The sequence below is a fragment of the Mauremys mutica genome, unplaced genomic scaffold, assembly GCF_020497125.1.
Source record: "Mauremys mutica isolate MM-2020 ecotype Southern unplaced genomic scaffold, ASM2049712v1 000055F_np12_subseq_13795000:13922392_obj, whole genome shotgun sequence".
In the NCBI taxonomy this organism is placed as follows: domain Eukaryota; kingdom Metazoa; phylum Chordata; order Testudines; family Geoemydidae; genus Mauremys; species Mauremys mutica.
The window spans coordinates 15,035-21,099 of record NW_025422820.1 but is presented as its reverse complement, the minus strand read 5'-3'; the positions used below and the strand labels follow the sequence as shown (position 1 = coordinate 21,099).

General features: G+C 43.3%; 1 pseudogene; it reads right to left on the bottom strand.

The window, feature by feature from the left end:
• Positions 1 to 1,990: 1,990 nt before the first annotated feature.
• On the bottom strand, positions 1,991 to 5,825 carry LOC123356924 (annotated as a pseudogene).
• Positions 5,826 to 6,065: the final 240 nt, after the last annotated feature.

The window sequence follows — 6,065 nt, the reverse complement described above, 5'->3', positions numbered from 1 at the left end:
CTACCTTGAATCTCCCTTGCTGCAGATTTAACTGATTACATTTCTTGCTCTACATTCAATGGACATTGAGAACAATTGACCACCATCCTCTTTACATATTTGAAGACTATTATTAGGTTCCCCCTCAGTCTTACAGAAGGTACTCCTGTTAATGCACCCCACAATTATATTAACTTATTTCACAACTGCACCACACAGTTGGCTCATATTAAACTTGTGACCTACTATAACTCCCAGTTCCTTTTCTGCAGCACTGCTGTCTAGACGGTTATTCCCAATTTTATATTTGTGCATTTGATATTTCTTTCCTAAGCAGGGCCACCCAGAGGATTCAGGGGGCCTGGGGCAGGGCTGGGTCTTTGGCGGCAATTCAGCGGTGGGTCCCTCTCAGAGGGAAGGACCCGCCAGCGAATTGCCGCCGAAGAATGAAGCGGTGGCGGTAGAGCTGCCGCCGATAGAGGCTTTTTTTCTTTTTTTTTTTTCCGCTGCTTGCGGCGGTGCTTGTACTCAAGGGGCGGCACTCCGAGGCTTTGGCAGCACTTCAGCGGCGGGACCTTCACTCGCTCTGAGGCTTCCACTGCACTGAAGGACCCTCTGCTGAAGACCCAGAGCAAGTGAAGGGCCCGCCGCCAAAGTGCCACTGAAAACCTGGAGCGGCTCGTGGGGCCCCTGTGGGGCCCATGGCAAATTGCCCCACTTCCCCCCCCCACCTCTGGGTGGCCCTGTTCCTAAGTGCAGTAGTTTGCACTTGTTATACTGAATTTAATCTTGTTGATTTCAGAGCAGTTCCGCAATTTGTCATGGTCATTTTGAATTTTAATCTTGTCCTCCAAATTGTTTGCAACTCTTCCCAGCTTGATGTCACCTTCTGATTTTAGACGTATACTCTCCACTTCATTATCTAAGTCATTAATGAAAATATTGAATAGTACTGGACCCAGGACAGACCTCTGTGGAACCCCACTATTAATGTCCTCCCAGTTTGGCAGGAAACACTTGATAACTACTCAGTACAGCTTTTCAATCAGTTGTGTACACACATTACAGTAATTTCATAGCCACATTTCCCACTTTGCATGTGGGACTGTGTCTCTGTGCATATGGGCGGAAGGATGAATGCTCCCTGTGCATAGGGAAAGAGGGATGAATGCTCCCTGTACACAGGGTGTGTGGGTGTGTGAATGCAGGGCACACAGAATCCTTAGCAGCCGCAGGGGAGTTACAGGAAGTCCCTGCAGTAGAGGCAGGTGGGATGGTAGCATACAGGGAGCTTATGTGGGAAAATTGAGGGAGGCAAGGAACTCTTGGTGCGTGCAAAATGCTCAGCTTACACAAGCTATGAAGTGTGAAACTCCCCCATACCTCAGTTCAGCTACCTCACAAGAGCCTTGTGAAGCTGTGCATTACTTTATGAACAGTGCTATACAATGGCAACTTTTTTATTGTGACTAGACTGTTGGGTTTCTGTGCTGTCAATGCTAACAAGTATTAACTAACAGAGATAGTATATAGACAGACAAGAACTGCTAATTTAAAAAAAAAGATTTTAGGGCAGAAAAACCTTCAACTAGTACACTAATCTGCAATATAAATGCCACGCCCAAAACAACATTCTATACTGCAGAAGCAGCTTTTCAGAGGCAGTTTGTTCTTCTTCTTCAGCAGTATGGGAGAAAGCTCTACTTAATATCTGAATAGAATGCAGCACTGAATGCATAGATACACATTCCCCAACAGCCCATGGTGACCCCAGCATTGTACTTTGGATATTCATCAGAGTTGTGAGGGGCTTTAGGATTGCCTTGAAACACCACTTCTCCCATGAAGTCTGTGTAGAACAGCAACATTCCCTCAAACGAGAGCCAACCTAGAAGAAGCCAGAAGCAATATTTATTTATTTAAATTTGAATGGCATCTTTAAGCTCCCACTCCAAGCTCTGGGTGCTCTTGCATATTTTAGAAGTCCCAACAGTAAACAAACGGTGTAACATTCTATAATACACTCCACAGGTTGCCCTTATCATGGGAGTTACCTGAGACACTGTCTCTCGCTCTATACTATAATCTGCATCAAAGTCAGTCAGCATTTTAAAGGTTAAAACCTACCCCTTGAACACCACCTGGAATCCCTAAAGGCAGATTGCACTGGTCAGAGCACTGATCAGAGCAAGAGAAACTACAAATGGGTTACAGAATTCTGAACTAGCTTTAGTTTCTGAGTGGATTCAAGATGTAGCTTTCACATAGGGCACATCATAGTGGTCTAGTCTTGAGATGACAAAGACATGGATTAGTGTAATAAGGTCTGAGAGAGATGGCTGCACTGATCTTTCCAAAATCAGATGGGAAAAGTGCTTTTAGTTATGGCGACTACCTGGGACTCCAGCAGCATCCTCTGGTTCAATAAAATTCCATAGCAGCGAATGCATGTTGCAAATGGTAGCTGTACTCCCTCACTCAAGGATGCTGATGCAACAGTTCATCTGGTTCCTTCTGCCAACTTATTAATATTAACTCTGTCTTCTCTAGACTGAGCCTGACCCATCAAGCCTTCGACAGTCACTTGGCCACTGCATTAATAGATGGAAGGTGATGGTGGTGTAGAGCTGATTGCCATCAGAATACTGAAAACACCACAGCCCATGTCTCTTACAATCTTTCTTAGGGAGCCTCATGTACACATGGAACAGGAGTAGAAAGAGAGTTGAACCCTGTGTCGACTCACATGAGAGCGTCCCTGGCACAAATAAAAGAAAGTATCACCCATCATTATCCTTACTGCATGTCTAAATGAACACACACTGTGTGGTAAGATGAGGTATAAATCTACAGAGCTCCAGCATACTGCACATTAACAGTCTGTGTACGGGGTCCACATGAAGAGTTCCCTAGGGAATGGACAGTTAGTGGATGGCACACTGGAGCTCTGAAGATTAACACGCCAGTTTACTGCGCAGTGAGTTTCATCTAGAAATGCCCTTAGAGGCCTTTTAGCAGGTAAAAACTCATTCAATAAGAAGTCCAGTACCAGAGGACAATGTCAAAGGAGGCTAATTTGTAAAATAATTTTTAATGATAAAAATTTCAATTTATAAATTCTGCTCCTAGTTCAGTTTCTTGTGCGTCCCAGTATATATACTCAACACCTAATCAGAGGAAGGTTTCCTTAGTGCTGATATAAACAAGGAATTATTTTCTTGGTAAAAATAAATGTGCATTCTTCATTTCTGGCAGAAAATAATCTAGTTATAGAAGAAACATAAGAGACTTTCTGGAGTTTGAAATACTATCAGTCACCTCCGTGGAGAAAATTAGGACCCAGTTAGTCAGTAGTCCTAGGCAAGGGACAACCACAATAGATCAAACACTTTAAAATATTAATCTAAACTGATTCTTAAACCATTTTCTTCTGAAGGAAAATATGATTACTTTCATGGTGAAAACAACATGACACTGTGCAGGTTTACCTAAGAAGTGGTTGATGCAGAGATTACGCAGAGTCTTGGGCATGTGGCAGATGGTTGAACAAAGAAGTTTCATGGATAGTGATTGCTCAGACATCTCACCTGATCCATTCAACTCACTCTCATACTTCACACCATTCAGCAAAATATTAGCAACCTGCACAATAAGAACTCAAAATCAGAAAACAACATAAAAACAAAGCTGTGTTATATTACATTTCTTTGTGGTCACTGAGAGTGTTGCCATAAAAAGTAAACATTGAGAATAAAGATGAATCTAGATTCAGTGGGGATGCAAGCAATGGAGTAAATAAGTTAATCATAAAATGCAAAGTAGTGTTCTGTGCACTGTTCTGGCTTTCAGTGGATTTGAAACAAGTATCTTTCACTCTTCTGGATTTCTTTGGGAACCAAATTTAGTACTGGCATAAGTGGACATGAATCCAGCTGAAGTGAATAGGAGCTGTACTCACAACAGGGCTGCATCTGGCTGCAGGAATACTAGGGGTGGTGCAGACAAAAGGACCTCCTTTAATTTACACACTCATGTTAGTTGCTTTTCCTACCATTCTCTACACATATGGAGTGAAATCCTGGCCCCACTGAAGGCAGGAAAGCTAGGATTTTACTCATAGTGGTAAATTCCACTCATTTTGCACAGCTCCTGAATGTCTAGTTGGTGCACGTTAAAGTACTTCCTATTCCCTCCTGCACCTTTTAAGACCAACTTACATCTAGCATGTAATTTACACCACCATTTATTTCACTCCTGAATTTTGCCAAAAGATTTACATGGGTGTTGCACCTGCTAACCTCAGGCTATTTTTGGCTGAGGTTGGCTCATGTTTACAAAGGGCTGCTGAATGCGTTCCCCTATACAAAATGAGCTCATTCACGAGCCTGAAAACAGAAATATGATAGCAAAAATATCTATGTTAAACATGTTTCAAAACACAAAATGTATAACTGGGTCAAAAGATAGCAAAATAAACATACATAACAGGACAGTTGCCTCATTTCTGCTCCCATTATGTACCAGCATACAGAGGTCCCTGGCCTCCTGCAGATTCCTCCTGCAGAAACCACTAGGTTTGGGTACAGCCTTTTCCCAGGAGCTGGAAAATCTCACTTTCCCTGATGAGAACATGGGTAGTAATCTTCTTGAGGGGATGGTCACAGCAAAACACACCTCCACCCACCATTACTTTGGTTATCATTTCATGGGCTGTGAAACAATTGTGGCTAACATTATTAACCTCAGAAATGCTGGTGCAGATAATTTGCCTCTACACCTTGTGTGATATTGTCTAAGGAGTGGGAAAAGGCCCACATTATTCCCTGGCAGAGAGTCCGAGTCATAAATAATTTCCTGCAATCTCTTACAAATGTTTGTTCCCTAAATCCTCTCCCTCTTATTAATAGACTCATATGATGAGTTCATATATTGTATTCCCATCATAGCTTTCATAAACAAGCTGTTACAAAGAGCCCTTAATCACAAGTGTGCATAGACAAACAAACAAAAGTCAGTCATTATGATAAAAGTATATATTTAAGCATTTTAAAATAAAAGGTAAAACTATTTAAAGAGATTAAATGAATGTTCAAATTACATGGTCATGACATTGTTTCTGGAAATATTTTCTCCCCTTACCTGTTGGCTGAAGGTTACATTTCTTCTCCTGCTACTTTCTGACAATATCCTGTGACAACATCTGGAATGGCCAAGGTCTGAGGCCTTTTCAGAATCCCTACTGATCGTGGCTTTATTGCATCCAGTGAACCCACCCTTAGTGCATCTCCATCTGGCCCTGGATTTACAGAATTCTCCCCTTGGTCCAAGATTCCATTTTCTTGACAGTAAAAACCTTCTGGCACCCTGGGAAAACTGACACTGATTGCCTGTCTGGGCAAGCTAGCTGGGATTGCTAAATAGCCATCATACCCTCCTGTGAAGCAGTCTGAGTACACTGTCAATATCTGAGGTCCCAAATGATGATGCAAATTCATTAATTCCTGTCAAGGAGTTGTCTCTGCTGTTAAAACTGCCATATTTAGGTGTGAGTGGGCTGAGAGGGGAAATTGGACTTGTAAAACTGAGATTTTCATTTACACCTTCCTCAAACAAAAGAGGTGGAGAAGGAGGAAGAGGAAGACTTGGACTCTTCATCACTTTTTTCTTCTTGCTAAAAAACTGCAGTGGTCTTTCTGCAGTCTTTTAGCAAGAAGAACCCTAACCCTAACCCTGACCCTAACCCTAGCCCCAACCCCTGACCCTAACCCCAGCCCTACCCCTAACCCCTAACCCCAGCCCCCTAACCCAACCCCCACCCTACCCCTCACCCTACCCCTGACCCTCATCCTCACCCCAATCCCAACCCTAACCCAACCCCAACCCTACCCCTAACCCCTAACCCAACCCCTGACCCTGACCCTACCCCTAACCCTACCGTCACCCTCACCCTGACCCTGACCCTAACCCTTACCTTAACCCCTAACCTAACCCTAACCCCAACCCTAACCCTACCCTCAACCTAACCCCAAACCCTAACCTTCACCCTACCCTAACCCCACCCCCACCCCCTAACCCTACCCCACCCC